At 35.4% G+C, this 16721-nt stretch overlaps 1 long non-coding RNA gene across 1 annotated transcript in view; it reads left to right on the top strand.

Moving 5' to 3' along the window:
* The first annotated feature begins 8799 nt into the window (after window positions 1–8799).
* The window catches only part of LOC107058363 (uncharacterized), a 10798-nt gene continuing 2876 nt past the window's right edge, over window positions 8800–16721 (top strand). The window contains exon 1 of the long non-coding RNA XR_001471987.1: window positions 8800–9259. This is a non-coding gene — a long non-coding RNA (uncharacterized lncRNA). The remainder of the gene's footprint in view (window positions 9260–16721) is intronic.

The raw sequence follows: 16721 nt of genomic DNA, 5'->3' as shown, positions 1-16721 counted from the left end.
TTTTAAACAAATAAATAACTAAATAAGTAGAGACTAGAGATTAATTACTCACAAAATAAATAATTAAATGCAAACAAATAAATAACTAAATGAAAAGTGAGTTGGAACGAATGTACCAAACGTCTACTTAAAAAAGTAGACGTGTATGACCGGAAGCCGAAAATTGAAAGTTGAATTTTGAAGCTCCAATTTCCAAAGACCAAATTCGTAATTTTAACGAGAAGTCGAGAATAAGAGAATTTAGAGAGTAGAGAGTAGAGAGATTAGAAGATATTTTTGTGAGTGAAAACAATGAAAGATTAGGGGTATCTATAGTTAAAAAAAAAGGATGAAAATGTAGTTCTAAGAAGTTTGGGATATTAAAAAAAGTTTGGGGGGTAGGGATGTGTAAAGGGGGGTTATGGGGGTGAAAGAGCCGTTGGTGGGGCCCAAAACCCGTTGCCCAACGGCTCTCAACGGCTATAATTTGAAATTTCAGATTAAAAAAAAACAAAACTGAGCGAACCGGACCGGAACCGGGACTAACCGGACCGGGACAGACCGGTAAATCCCGATTTCCGTCCCGTTACCCCTCCCGGACCGGTACAATACCAGATCTAACCGGTACTATCCGGAATCGAGACGGAACCGGTAACGGACCGGAATCGGTACCGGTGCCTCCCGGTTCCGTTGCCAGCCTTAAGAAGATCACTGATTGCTTCGAATTCAAGGGTGAGCCAGTTCTTTTGGGCTGCCATGAGTTCTCTTTCCGTCTATGTCCACATTTCGGACTTAGACTTGTTCTAGTTAGTATTAGTTCATTAGTTTGGAGTTGCATCCCTCCTTGTTTAGACTTATGGTTCATTTTTAGATGTTTTGGTACATTGACTTTCAGGTTCTAGGCGTATCTTCCGCAATGTTAGTTTATTATTGTTAGATTTTTGTTAGAGTTTATGGGAACTCTATTTCTTTCTTAGTATTTAACTTGCTTCTGTAACTTAAATGCCTTAGTTTTTAGATTAGTTGCTTGGGTTGGAATGTAGTAATGGTTCTCCTACCGGAGGATTAGTGTGGGTGTCAATCACGATGGTCTGGGTCGTGACAAAGTTGATCCAAAAAGGGATGGAACAATTTGTTCATCAATATAAAAAACGTCACTGGAGCGTTTGTCAAGCCGAAAGGCATGACCATCCACTCAAAGGCTCTATAACGAGTAACACAAGTCGTCTTTGGCTCATCTCCTTTGGCAATTCGGACTTGGTAATAACCCTTCCTCAAGTTTCTTGGCAGCATCCTTCTAAATCTCCTTCTCCCTCTCTTGACCAGCCTCTTCATTGCGTTGAGACTTCGACGTCATGCCTATTTTCTTAGGTCTCGTGGGACAGCCAAGTTGGGCTTGCACAGCTCCACTTAAGCTCAGTCCTAACACAAAATAGAACTTAAGTGTAACAACAAGAACGTCTCAAACAGTCCACAAACAAACAAAAATCAAAAAGGCAAAATAGAGAGCAAGTTTGGGAAGCAAGTACCAATTTTCTTTCTCTAAGTGTTCTTCATACAAGTGAACTCTATAAAAAGACTTATACAATCTGAAAATAAAGCCTGAAAACGAAGGGGGACAAGGTCCCAAGAGAAAAGACTAAAAAGGGTGTCTTTACAAAAGTATAAAAGTTGGTGGGAAAAGTTGGTCCTTCATTTCCATAAATGGCAAAAACGTCCTTTTCACAAATCAACTTTGTATAGCCTTTGGGAACTATTTAGTTGCTAGTCAAGGTCATTAATTGCTCACCAAGGGTCTCTAAGTAATCTCCCAAGGCTGGTTGATAATTGGCACGCCGTTTGAGACTCGTTGAAGCGCAATATGAATCTGCCTCGCTCTTGGAAATGCTGAAATTTAATGTAGCTTCTTTCGGGGCGGCACACTACGCTCTGTATACATTAGCATGGGATAACATTATAGGATTTTGGTCCTATTACATTGGCCTTTGGGATCAGAGTAATGATTTACACGGGGGCATTCGTATTTCATAGTCAGAGGTGAAATTCTTGGATTTATGAAAGACAAACAACTGCGAAAACATTTGCCAATGATGTTTTCATTAATCAAGAACGAAAATTGAGGGTTCGAAGACGATCAGATACCATCCTAGTCTCAACCATAAACGATGCCGACTAGGGATCGACAGATGTTGCTTTTAGGACTCCGTCGGCACCCTAAAAGGTCGTAGTCCCTCTAAGAAGCTGAACGTGAAGGGATACCTCTGCATAGCTAGTTAGCAGGCTGAGGTCTCGTTCGTTAATGAAATTAACCAGACAAATCGCTCCACCAACTAAGAACGGACATGCACCACCACCCATAGAATCAAGAAAGAGCTCTTAGTCTATCAATCCTTACTATGTCTGGACCTGGTAAGTTCCCCCGTGTTGAGTCAAATTAAGCCGCAGGCTCCACTCCTGGAGCTGCCCTTCCGTCAATTCCTTCAAGTTTTAGCCTTGCGATCATACTCCCCCGGAACCCAAAAACTTTGATTTCTCATAAGGTTCCGGCGGAGTCAAAAAAGAAAAATCCGTCGATCCTTGGTCATCATCATTTATAGTTGAGACTAGGACGGTATCTGATCATCTTCGAGCCCCCAACTTTCGTTCTTGATTAATGAAAACATCATTGGCAAATGCTTTCGCAATTGTTCGTCTTTCGTAAATCCAATAATTTCACCTCTGACTATGAAATATGAATCCCCCAACTGTCCCTGTTAATCACTACTCTGATCCCGAAGGCCAACATAATAGGATCGAAATCCTATAATGTTATCCCATGCTAATGTATACAGAGCGTAGGCTTGCTTTAAGAACTCAACTATGACTCTCTTAAAGGTAGTCAAATGCCTCTCATCTAATTAGTGACGCGCATGAATGGATTAACGAGATTCTCACTGTCCCTATGTACTATCTAGCGAAACCACAGCCAAGGGAACGGGCTTGGCAGAATCAGCGGGGAAAGAAGACCCTTTGAGCTTGACTCTAGTTCGACTTTGTGAAATGACTTGAGAGGTATAGTATAAGTGGGACTCGAAAGGCGAAAGTCAAATACCACTACTTTTAACAATATTTTACTCATTTCGTGAATCGGAAGCGGGGCACTGCCCCTATTTTTAGACCCAAGGCTTGCTTCGCGGGCTGATCCAAGCGAAAGACATTGTCAGGTGGGGAGTTTGGTTGGGGCGGCACATCTTTACGTTGGAACTACGTTTGACATGATTCCTGCTCACCGGGATACGTAGGCGCCACACTGACTCGGTCATATATTCCCCGTAAGATTTCCATTTTTCTTTATAATGGAAGCTGGCAGATATTAAGAGGATCTTAAATTCGTTAGAAGAGGACTTTTTCCAACAAGCCAGAATCAAGGATCACTTCAGAGTTGCAACTGGGGCAGAATTTTTGAGTGAATCTCAAAAATTCAACTAAAATCTACATAAAGTTCAAAAGTTATGTTATGTTTTTAATCGGGACAGAATTTTTGAGGAGGGTCCTCAAAAATTCCATCAAACGACATTTCGAGATCAGACAAGCTTGTAAACCAGACGTCAAAGGAGCATCGGGAGGGCAAGGTAAAGCCAACATGAATCAGTCTCTCAAAACTAATTTTTTTTTTGGATGCAGGAACTACAAAGTTACAAGGCATCATTAGACCCATAGTGGCCTCGTCATAGCTCAAATGATTTCTACTCTTAATCATCTTCTAAAAAATTTCCTTTCACTTTATTGTGACTTACATATTCTCAAATTTACAGATGAAATAGTTTGGCACAATGGCGAAGACCATAAGATGTTATCCAGACCAATATAAGCCTAACAACTTCATTTGACAACTTATCTTTTACTTTGATAATTTTATTTTGTTACTAATTACTTATGAACTCTCCAAGTTTCATTATAATTGGAGTTAGAATTCCAAAAGGTCGTTTCAATTTTCGAAGGATCAATCCAGATGTTCACCAGAAGTGGGACATGAACTAATACTTTTCAAAGATGTTATTATGAAGGATTCCCGACACCAAGGATCCAATCCAACAAGGTAACTCTTATCCTTTATTTTATGTTGAAGAACTTTGTCCTCCGTTATTTCAAATCTCTTGTCCTTTTTATGGCAAATCTTATGTCTTCGAGAAATTTGCTAAAGTTTTTAGTTCGAACTACGTCAGACCCGACTTTTTGTTCAAACAAAATTTGTAGGCAATCCTATATAAGGATTCAGTCTTCCTGCTGTTTCAAATAACAGACCTTAGAGGAAACTGGAACATGTTTTTGAATTAGTCATTCTTTTCTTTTTTACAAATTATTTAAGTTAAGTACCCTTGGACTAGAAATAGGGGCTACTTTTGAAATAGTTCAAAGTCTTCAAAAGCTTCGTTCAACTTAAAGTTTCAAAGATATCCTTTATCAACCAATCATCTCTTTACAAGAGATCCATTTAAAGTAGGGGCACACTTTATGTGAGACCCCTAATCGGTCATTAGTGCCTCCTTTCAACGTTAAAAGCTCTCAAAGCGTTCTTCCCAAATCCTGCGTTCTTTATGGCTACCAGATTGTCATGATGCAGTTAAAAGTGTCGTTAATCTCTCGATTCTTAACTAACAAATTTTCTATGAGCACAGGGACGACAAAGTTTTAATGACAATCAGAGATGTTACCGATTTCACAAACTACGAGAAACTAATCAAATTACTATGTTATAACCTTACTCCCTATTTCTGAGATTTTTTCTTTATCATTAGAGAATTATATTGGAGCGTCACTTCCGTCAATATGACACATTATTATATTGGAGCGTCACTTCCTTCAACGTGACATATTATATTATTGGATCATCATTTCCTTCAATGTGATACATTATATCATTGGAACGTCACTTCCTTCAACGTGAAACGTTATATTATTGGAGAGTAACTTCCTTCAATGTGACACATTAATTTTTTATTGGAGCGTCACTTCCTTCAATGTGACACGTTATATTATTGGAGCGTCACTTCCTTCAATGTGATATGTTAAATTTTTATTGGAGTGTCACTTCCTTCAATGTGACACGTTATATTATTGGAGCGTCACTTCCTTCAACGTGACACGTTAATATTATTGGAGTGTCACTTCCTTCAACGTGACATATTATATTATTGGAGCGTCGCTTCTTTCAATGTGATACATTATATTATTGGAGTGTCACTTCCTTCAACGTGACATATTATATTATTGGAGCTTCACTTCCTTCAATGTGATACGTTAGATTATTATTAAAGCGTCCCTTCCTTCAACGTGACACGTTATATTTTTGGAGCATCACTTCCTTCAACGTGACACGTTAATTTTTTATTAGAGTGTCACTCATTTCAACGTGACACATTAAATTTTTATTGGAGTGTCACCTTCCTGAATGTGACACGTTATATTATATTGAACAATCACTTCCCTCAAAGTGACGCGTTATTATTATATTGGGACATTACATCCCTTAAGCATAAGGTTATATTATATTGGGAAATTACCTCCCTAAAAAGTGACACATTGGGACGTCACCTCCCTAAAAAAGTGACACGTTGGGATGTCACCTCCCTAAAAAGTGACATATTGGGAAGTCACCTCCCTAAAAAGTGACACGTTATATTATGTTATTGAATCATCACCTCGTTTAAATTGACACATCAGTTTGGATCACCACTTCCTTCAAGAGCAATACACTTTCGCGCTTAAGATTTGGAGGCACTACTTGTATGGAGTGGAAGTGGGATTGCATTACTATGAATTTTGTGGCTGGCCTACCGCATATTTCTAGAGGTGTTGATAACATTTGGCTTTCTTCCTGTTCAGTCTTCATTAGCATCGAGAGGTTGGCTCGTATCTATATTAGGTAAGAGTGATTCAGGATAGAATTCGAACGACTCAGAGTAGGCACTAGAGTTATGCGGATCGGAGGCGTCCACCTTTAAGATTCTCTATTGGTGATCAGGTATTCCTTTGTGTGTCGCCCATGAAGGGCGTGATGAGGTTTGGGAGACGAGGTAAGCTTAGGCCCATGTACATTGGGCCTTTTGAGATACTCCGGACAGTTGGGGAGGTTACTTATGATTGGTCCTACATCCAGCATTTTCAACCATCCACCCGATTTTCCATGTCTCGATGTTGCGCCGGTATGATCCTGAGTCCCATGTGCTCCAGTATGATGCAGTTGAGTTGGGATGATTGTTTGACATTTGTAGAGGAGCCAGTTGCCATTCTTGCTAGAGATGTGAGGAGATTGCGCTCGTGAGCTATTCCTGTTGCTAAGGTCCATTGGAGGCATAGTCCCATCGAGGAGGCTACCTGGGAGACCGAGCAAGAGATGCGAGAGCCATTTCCCGATATGTTTAAGCCTTCAGGTACTTCTTGACCCTTCCTTTCGCAAACGAAAGTCCTTTTTAGTAGTGGATGTTGTAATGACCCTCCTGGTCATTTCTATGGTTTGCCTTTTGTGTGTCGTTTCGAGCGTTCTTGTAGCAACCCCAAGTTATTAATGACTTGCTAGGACTGACAGTTCGATCATCTGGTCGTTCGTTTGGTTATTGTGCGAGTTTTAGTGTTTTTAGAGCTTATGAACATAAAACGATAATTTTCGATCAAAAGTTCAAGAAGATGACATCTGAATCCAATTATGACGATTCCATCAGCTTTAGAAGGGCCATTTTAGGCTAGTTGCATGGTCTGCATGACTCTCGAGGTTTTTAGTGTGAGTCGGTGCTATTAGGCGTTTTAACTTTAAGATTAAGCCTAAGTTTGACTTTAGTCAACATTCTGAGCAAACACGTTCGGATGAGAATTATGTCAGCGCTTTTAGCTCCGGAATATCGAGTTTGGTCTAGATTGACCCTCATTTTTTATCCCGAGGATTCTGAGTTTTTTTTTTATCCCTTTTGTGGTTTTTGACTTAAAATGGCGGTCGGGTGTGGGATCCACTTTTTGTCAAGATGACCTCGTAGGGAAATTTTGACTGTGTCATTGAGCCTGAAATATCAAATTTGGTATGGTTGCATATCTCGTTTGCATGCAGGGGGTTCCGAACGAGTTCGGAGCCCCCCGTCGGAGTTTTTAAGTCTTTGAAAAATGCTGAAAATCTGGTGTATTTAAGCAGAAAAATCAGCACTTTCTCTAAACTTTAAAATCTCACATCTCCCTCATTTCTCAGCCAATTAAGGCGATTCAAAGTGCAGGAGCTTCGTTGTCTTCGTGGATTTTCTGTAGACTGATCTGAAGTTGTTGGGTGCACATCGTTCAACATAAAAATTGTGAAAAAACAGACTGTTGTAAGCCTTTTTTCAAGTTTTTATTCTTGGCTTTCTTGAATTGGTGATATCTTGCTCATTTTAGCTTGGTTTTGGATGATTCAAAGTCCCACGTGTCGGGAATTATCGAGGCTATGTCGTGGAGTATTCATGGGCTGCAAGGCACCCTTTGATTTTTGTAAATTCCAAGTTTAGCTTGTTGCATGCTTTCTTCTTAAGTTGGTTAAGTGTGGGTTTTCTTGCATGTTGGGTTTTGCTACATTTTAAAACCCGAATAGTGTTCCATTTTGGAATACAAGTTCGGGGTACTATTTTGGGTCTCTTGGCGGAGTCAAATCTGGATAGTTCGATGCGGGTCCCACAATTCCCGTTTCAACTCCAAAATTGACTTGTCTCCGTTTGCTGTGATTTTGGTGTCTAAACGACCGTACCAATGTTGTGATCCTATATTTGATAGAGTGACAACGTTCAAAGGCCGTTCGGGAAGGAAAAGCTCCGGTAAAGTGATTTGGAGCGCGCGCGGTCGACCTAAAGGTAGGCTATAACTTCCTTTCTATTAGATTGAGCTTAATTACGTAAAACCATGTGGATTGGAGTGAATTGGGGGTGGGTACCAGTCACTTACTTTATTTTGATTAGATACCTTGTGCTAGGATTGATTGACCATACTTCGGGTGTAGTACCATGCTAGACGGGTTAGTATAATTGCATACTTATGTGCTAAATGCTATTGTATGCTTATATGATATGTGTTATATGTTTTGTTCATTGTCAACTGTAAGAATGATGTCCTTAGTCTAGGTTAGGCTAGCATTGTCTTAGACTTATGACCAGTGTGGGCTGGATAGCCTTGATGTTTTGCCGACCTCGTTCGGATGACTTAGCTCCTTGTAGAATGGAGTAGCAGACTTGAGTCTTATAGTTTGTGTTGACACCCAATTTTGGCCCTCCACAATTTAATTAATCTTCAAGCTTCTTCAATTTCAAACAATTTGAAATAATTATTTTCAAAAAGTCAAAAATATTTTCAAGAAAATGTTTTTTTAGGCAATTCGGTCATTTTCCTTAAAATATATACATCTTTATATATTTACAATATATAGTGTTATATATTTTATTACTTCGAATAAATATTTAGAAAAAATAAAATAAAATCATTTTTACTAAAAATAGAGTTCTAACCAACTGTGAATTTTATTTCCTCAAAAAAAATAAAAAAAATCAATTAGAGTACATAACTACTCTCTTTATTTCAAAGTAATTAGAAATTTTATATTAAATGACTATATTACGTTGTTGAAGTTAAGAAGCTTAATAGTTAATTAAATACGTAATTTATTTCGCTTTCAATTTAATTAAGATATGGTCAAAGGACCATGTCCTTCAACCAAGACCCATTTGGAACAAAGAAAAGATCCAATTTCTTGGCCCACTTCAAAGATCCGGCCCATTTTCCCCTTTTTACCCCTCTTGCTTTTCTTGATTCTTTTCAGATGCAACTCCAGCAAACAAGAACCAGATGAACTCAGCCCTAAATCCTCCGGATCGCCTCAAATTTCCCTTTTTCTCCTTCGATTCCGTACATTCAAGCGTGCTTAGCACGAGCACAACGACATTATCCTCTCAATTTCCCTTTTTCTTTTGCCAACTTTTGTTCAAAAATGGTACGAATTCGTACACTGCCTAGTTGGCAATCCTTATCCGCTCAAGGATTTTTGAAATTTCTCAAGTCCCACATCGAATTCCATCTTCAAATTCAACTCGTTATTTGTCCTATATAAACCCATTTCCTCTTACTGTTCAAGGGGAGTTTTTTTTTTTAGGAGGCGAAGAAAAGAGCACCCCGCTAAGTTTTTGGGAGTTCTTATTTTCGTTTCTGAAATTCTATTGATTTGCGGCTATTTTGAGTCAGAGTGGTGGTGGAGTTCGTCACGTTCACTCGAGTCCCAGTCGCTGCCCAGCACCAGGTAATTTTCTAGCTCTTTTCTTAGTCTTTTCTTTCTGTTGCATTGTAGAGTTGTTATTTGTTTAGTATTGTTATTTATCTCTTTTAGATTCAATGTGATTAGTGGTGTGAATGATAGGAAAAAGTCTTCATTATCCTGTTCTTTTAAAGTTAAGTCAATTTTGAATGAGTTTAAATATTTTTCTCTATTGATGGTTGTTTTCTTATGATTCAGAGAGGTGAATGTGATTCTCTCACTTAATCGAGTTCATAAATCTATATATATGCTTCTAGTTACTGTTATCTTTATTCGATTTCGAAATTCTTGTTATATAGTTGTTGTTCTCTGCCTTAAGTTGTCGTCTTCTGTATTAAGACTATTACCTCGATTTTTGTCGAAGCCTAATTTCTCCGACCTGCTTTATAAATGTAAAACTGCTGATTAGTTGGTTTTTAAGGTGAAATCTTGTTGGTGGTATGAGTTTAAGATTATTATTTTTTTTGTCTAGATGATGGGTGTTACATAAGCTTAAGTTTGTTTATGTGTTAGGATTAGCTGCTGATTCTCTCTTGTATTGATCATGGTTTAGTATATTTCTTATCTTTAAATTAGTTTAATTATTTTGCTCAGGGTATACACAAGGTTAATTCGTTTTTCCCCTTTAAGCAAGGATCAATGTCTCTTTAGTAGACTCCTGTAAGCATAAATGTGTTAGTGTGATTTGCCAATCAACAGATCCTTTGGCTCTCAATGCAAATCGAGAGACTGTTTGAGTGAGAAATAGCTTACATTTGGGGGCTGCTCTTTAGTACTCTCAAAAGAGTTAGATTGGGATGGATGAAAGCCCATATCATAACTTTTATACATCCTAAAATTTATTAGATTACTCTACTTGAATCCTTGTTTAAATTCGCCAAGTTATTTTGGCGTAAGGTTATTTTATATCTTCCTACTCTCTGCTTTCTTGTTTGTCCTTCGTGTACGCTAAATGAGATGGCTTAAAACTTTGATCACATTGAGTCTAAACTTGCTTATCTTTAAATTATGTATGAATTCGTTTCGCACTCTTTTTTTTTGGTTTAGTCCAAGGTTGTGTTCAAGTAGCAGTATACTTAATAGCAAATGGGTTTAGTTGTTGTTATGTAAATTTTTGGCTGCCTATCGTTGTTAGTTCCTCCATCTAGGACTGTTATTGGTTTATACTAGTAGTGAATTTCTTATTGTTTGTTGTAGATCATAAGTGGATCTATTCATTACCTTATCTTTTATTTAATTAGTTTTGGCATTTTACTTGTTTCTCATTTTATGTTAGTACTAGTATGGTCTCTTTTATTGAATGCATTGAAATAATGACGTGCTAATTGGCATTTGACTTTAGATTCCGTAAGGATAGGTGTTTGTCCTGATTTGTGTCTAATATCTTTGTGATCACTGTTAGTAGTACTTTCATTTCGTAACTTCAAGTGTTATATTTTGTATCTTGTTTAAGTTGGTTGTTTAGCAATTTAATGAATCCAGTTAATTGATTTATTTCATGAGACATCTAATCCTTATTTCTCTCATTTTCTTTTCATGAACTCTCTCCGAATGAGTCCAATGGACTCCCCTCTCTTGCATTTTTCTCTTCTTGAGTCAACCTCATCTAAATTGTGGAAGGGAAGCTAATGTTAATGGGTTTAAACCCAAATCAGTGGCATCAGCTAAGTAGCGGAGTAATAGCAATAAAAAATGGCCGGAAATTGAATTTTTGGATTTAAGAATCCAATTTGATTATTGCAGCAGTCCCAAATGGACTAAAATTGAGGATTTTTGGACTTAAAAAGGTCCAATTTTACACTATGGCAGCAGCAGCAGTAGCCTAAATGGCTGAAACGAAAATTGAAAATTGGACTTAAAAGAAAGTCCAACTTTAATTCAGCAACAGCAGCGCCTACCTTCGTTTGGACCAAAAGTCCAAATTCTTTTAAATTTTGTCATATTTTACCATGTCGGATGTGTTATTATTTATTATTTTATTTGTTGACTACTAACTTAGATGAATCCTTGGGAAGATATTTTGTTCAAGTTCTTCAATTTTAAAAAAAAAAAAAAAAAAATTCTTTTACATTAGGTATTCTAAGCTTAAAAACTAACTTGAGAATCATCCATATTCTTTTGTAGTTAGTATCTAGCTTCCAAATCCACGCTTAAGTTATTGTGTTGACTTTTTGACTCAAAAACTTGACTCGGATAAAATGTTAAGTTAAAATTATCATTTTGACACTTCAACATTTGACTTATTTCAATATTTGGGATAATACGAATATACAAGTATCAAAAGATTTCTCATTTGAAATAATAATAATAATAAGATTTTTCAAGTAATTTAAGTTTTTCTTTTAAAAATAGCTAAGCTTTTAAATCCGTCGGTCAACCGCGTGTTAGTGGATTCTCTAAGATGCCTAAACCCTTCCTTAGAGATTTAATTGAACCCTTACCTAAGACTCTGGTTTTATTAAAAATGTTTTGTTTTATTCAAAAACTCCCTTTTAAATGTTTTTTTTTAATTTTCTCCTAAAAATTAAGTGGCGACTTCCAAATAACTCATTTTTCCAAAACTTTACAAAAATTGCCAAAGTTGCGAAAATTGGTTTCGAAACCTTAGTTTTCGAAATCGGATCGTAACAGTTTGAGTCTGAGATTAGGAGATATCGTTGTTTGTTGCACTTCTGTATCTTCTCCCTCTAATTCTGTGGTTCCTACGTGTTCTCGGAGGTTCGGTGCATCACTAGAGGCGTGGGATTGAGATGGTATAGGCTTGGAGCTTTTCTGTGATTTCTTGGAGTGGACGGCGTTCCACGATGGATGTTGTTGGATTGGATCCTATTGGAGATACCATCACCCTCAGGGTCGTTCTTTCTAGTTGTCCTGGGAGCGTATCGCTGGCTAGGTGACTCGGTGATTTCGGCGATCACCCTCGTGCCTCTCTTTCTAGATGGGCTAGGAGTGTGCTGCTGGCTAGGTGTCCCCAGGTCGCTCTTTCTAGTTGGGCTGGGAGCTGACTGCATGGTAGGACGACTCGCGATATCTACCTTATCCGTGGGCCTCTCTTTCTAGCTGGGCTGGGAGTGGACTGTATGGTTCGGTGCCCCCTGGAGTCACTCTTTCTAGCTGGGCTGGGAGTGCACTGTTGGCTGGGTGGAGTCTGATGGGTTATCTTGGTTACTTTGGGCTGGGAGCCCGATTTTTCTTCTTTCTCAGTAGACTTAGCTATTATGTGTACTTGTCGGGCTTATGGTGTTCCGTTACAGGTTTTATTTAAACTTGCACACGAGTGTACCTTCTGGGCTTATGGGAGTCCAGTTAGGTTTAGTTCAATTGTACTTAGTTTACTTCTGGTATGCTCGCGTGCTTTCTTTTCATATCCGTTTTGACCTCTCTGTGTCTAGATTCTATCATTTCTTATTGTTTTTACCCCTTTTTTGCTCAGTCGACCTTTGATGCCTACTAAGTACCTGTGTTTTTGGTACTCGGAGATGAGGGTGAGCACTTGGCGTTTTGGGTTTATCATGTCTCCTTATTTTGCTTAGCTAGTCTTATTGCTTTTGAGACACACTTTGTTGTGGTCCACTTTTGGGACTTATACTTTTTATTAGGCAACTCTGTACTAGTGACTTCCATGTTCTGTGAGGGATCTATGTATATATTTATTTTGGTTTGCTTCCGCCTTGTTGTCCTTGTTTAGATTATTGTTTTCGGTAGTTTCTGCCTTACACTCATTGCTTGATGTTTTGGGTTACGGGTTGGCTTACTTCGACACCGAAATAGCTTTTGGAATTCTTTGAAAATTGTGCTTAAAATCAAGCGTTTCAAACTACTAGTGGTCTGAGTTCTCATGTAATTTGAGATAAGTAGGAAACCCAATACAAGGGTCCAGCCATAATTCTTCAAAAAATCCTTACCGTTCGCCGTTTCGAAGAGATGAATTAGTGGTTGGACAAAATTGGATTCGTCAATTTCGTTTGCCTCGAATGTCTTTCATCGTTCCTAAGCAAACGAGGGGCTATTGTTGACACCCAATTTTGACCCTCCCCAATTTAATTAATTTTCAAGCTTCTTCAATTTCAAACAATTTGAAATAATTGTTTTCAAAAATCAAAAATATTTTCAAAAGTATTATTCATGATAATTTTGTCATTTTTCCTATAAAATAATTTCTATATCTTTATAATATAAAGTTTTATATATTTATTACTTTGAATAAATATCTGGAAGAGAATTTTTACCTAAAATTATGTTCAAATTAAGTACGCATTTTATTTCCTTTAAGCTGATTAATTCGTTAGGCTTATAAATGATCTTGTCATCTCAAAATAATTATTTTGTGTTGTCGAAGTTAAGAAGTTTAAATAAATTAATTAGATTTATAATTTATCTCGTTGCTGTTTTGTCGAATTTGAACTAAAACAATTGGAATTTGGTGAAAATGTGAACCGAAGACCTATTCCCTCTTGAAATTCTTTTAAGGGAAAAATTACGCGGTTAAGAAAACTTATACTACTTAATTAGTCATTATAGCTATAGTTCATTTTAAATACCACTCGCCACCAAATTTCAGTCACAATTTGCTAAGGAGCCTAATTAAATTTAGTGTAAATTTCATATATGACATATATTATAGTACTATTTTCAAGCTATAGCAGTAGATTTAGACTTTCAAGCTATAAAATTAAAAAATTCAGGTTATAACAAATTCACAAAAAAAAGAAATGTTTTTATTAATTGGAAAAATCTTTTAAAATAAAATAAAAAGATAAACGAAAGTTAAAAAAAACGGAATTAAAAATAATAAAGAAAAAAACTGAAATTGTGGCCTGTAATTTAATTTGAACTTATTGTGGATAATTAATGATTAGCATGAAATAAGGGATCCAAACAAATTAACAATATTTTTTTATTTCACTCAAAATCAGTTAAAATAAAATAAAAAATCAGATCATATCCTTTTTTTCTTCAACGTTTCTCTCTCTTAATTCTTCAGCCTAAAAAATTACCAGAATCGAGTAATTGAAGGTTTTTTTCATTGAAAAAAATTGATTTTATTGAGATGGACAATTACGTATCAATTCTAATTAAACATGGTGGAAGATGGGATCATTCGGGTTAGTATTTATTATTGTTTAGTGTTTTATCTATGTTTAAGATAATATCATTACTTGTTAACTGTTGTGAAATGTATAATAATAGTGATTTTCTGTTTTGTGTATTTTTTTTTCTCAAAGTATAAAGTAATTGTATATCCAAATATTTAATAGAATTATTGGAAAGAAATTTGTAAGAAAATGTGTTTCGTAAGATGTAAAAAAAGTTATTTGGATTTTTGACGAATTGTATAACAAGTGTTTTAAGTTGGTATTAAATTATAAATTTTAGTGTGTTATATTAGATGTTGTCATTTCTGAAGTAATTAGTGAGTTAGAAATGAATTATTTGGTACGATAAGATATAGATATTTGTAATGTATGATTATTGTTGTATGAAATGTATATTAAGAAAGTATGAAATTTGTATGGAAGCGTGTCCAGTAATCTAAAAAAAAAGTTATTTGAATTTTTGACGAATTGTATGATAAGTGTTTTAAGGTTGTATTAATTTTGAAGTTTTATTGTTGACATTTTTGTATAAATTTGTGTGACATTAATGAAGTATTTTCGTAAAAAAATGTACATATTTGATGTATGAAATTTGTATTAAAATAGTATGAAAGTGTTTGGAATGTACTATTTGAATGATATTGGTATGAAATGTTTTTTGATTGAATATAAAAATTGTTTTGTAATGTTCTGTCTGTCTGAATGATATTTGTCTTTCGAATTGTTTGTTTATAATGTGAGACTAAATTATATTTTTTTTAATGAAACAGGGAATTATGTCGATTTTCAAATGGAGGGGGTTATATACGATTCTTTTAGTCTTTATAGTGGTCTAGTAAGTGCGATAACATCGCAGCTTATGATAGATATTAATATAAATAATTTAGAGATATTAAGTGGGTATGAAATCTGTTTTGTAGAGTACTGTCTAAATGATATTTGTATGAAAAGATAATGACAAGTGTGTTTAATTTTGTTATTACAATGAATTTTGTGGATGAAATTTGTATGTTCTTTGGATGACTAATTGTTTTTTTTAATGAAACATGGAAATATGTTGATTTTCAGATGGAGGGGATTATATATGAATGTTCTAGTCTTTATAGTGGTCTGGTAAGTGCGATAACATCACAACTTATGATAGATGGTGATATTAATGATATAGAGATAAAATATATACTTAAAAACTCATTAAGTAGTCCACATTTAAGACCAGTTATCTCTGACATTTTCAGATTCAAGAATCATCAAATGCCGCAATAGTTGACATTGAATCTTTATGTTGTGCATGTCATAAAATACACGAAAAGGTGTTTGTTCCATAAATTGTTGAAACCTCTCTTGCCCGAGGAAAACCAACAGATCAGCAAACACATTCATGTTGAAGACCAGTGTGTGTATCTTCCTTGCCTATAAAATAAAATTATTTATACTAAATTAAAACATACTTCATACAAGTATTATTCAAGTTTCATTCCAGTTGTAACTACAGTTTAAAGATAGTTATAATTAAATTATATCATATAAATTAAATAAAAAATAAATCAAAATCATAAAACCATTGATAAAAAAAATATAAAATTCTGTTCATACAAGTATCATTCATGTTTCATACACATGCATATAGATAAATTTTAGTAATGCCTTATACCATATTTATAAAAAAATTCACACCAATTTTATTCAAACATCATACCATTTTCATGTGCACTATGGCATTCATCAATCTACTTTCATAAATTTATCGACATACGCTAAAAATAATTTAACAATTTTAATACATTAATGGATAAATTGAAAAAGAAACCTTCTTAATAGGAAAAATCCCAATTTCATATAAAAATTATTCAAAATTTATACAAAAACAGAGTAATTAAACAATTCATACAAATTGCATACCAAGTTAATAATTCATACCATATACACAATTAAGAGACAATCACATCAATGTTAATATACAATTCATACCATTTGCATATCAATATTGTATCAAAATTCATACAATATCCATCAATCAAACATTAAATTCAGATTCATATACATTTTTTTTTCAGATTTCGAACAATTTTTACACAAACAAATATTTCGAAAACAACAATAAGCATAATGTGATATAAAAAAATCACTATTTTGACTAATGTGAAAATAAATTAAATATAGTACTTATCCTAACAACTTTTTTTGTGTTTTTTGGATGTTGATATTTCTGATTCCTTCTTTTTTGTTGTTCTTCTTGTTGATGGTTTTGAAGATTGAGCAACTTCTACATTTGTTGTTTTTTTTTTGCTTTTTTCTTTTTGATTTCACCACAATATCCATCAATCAAACATTAAATTCAGATTCATATACAT

Source organism: Solanum tuberosum, unplaced genomic scaffold, assembly GCF_000226075.1.
Source record: "Solanum tuberosum cultivar DM 1-3 516 R44 unplaced genomic scaffold, SolTub_3.0 scf00019, whole genome shotgun sequence".
Lineage (NCBI taxonomy): Eukaryota > Viridiplantae > Streptophyta > Magnoliopsida > Solanales > Solanaceae > Solanum > Solanum tuberosum.
This window is presented reverse-complemented; position numbering and strand designations above follow the sequence as displayed.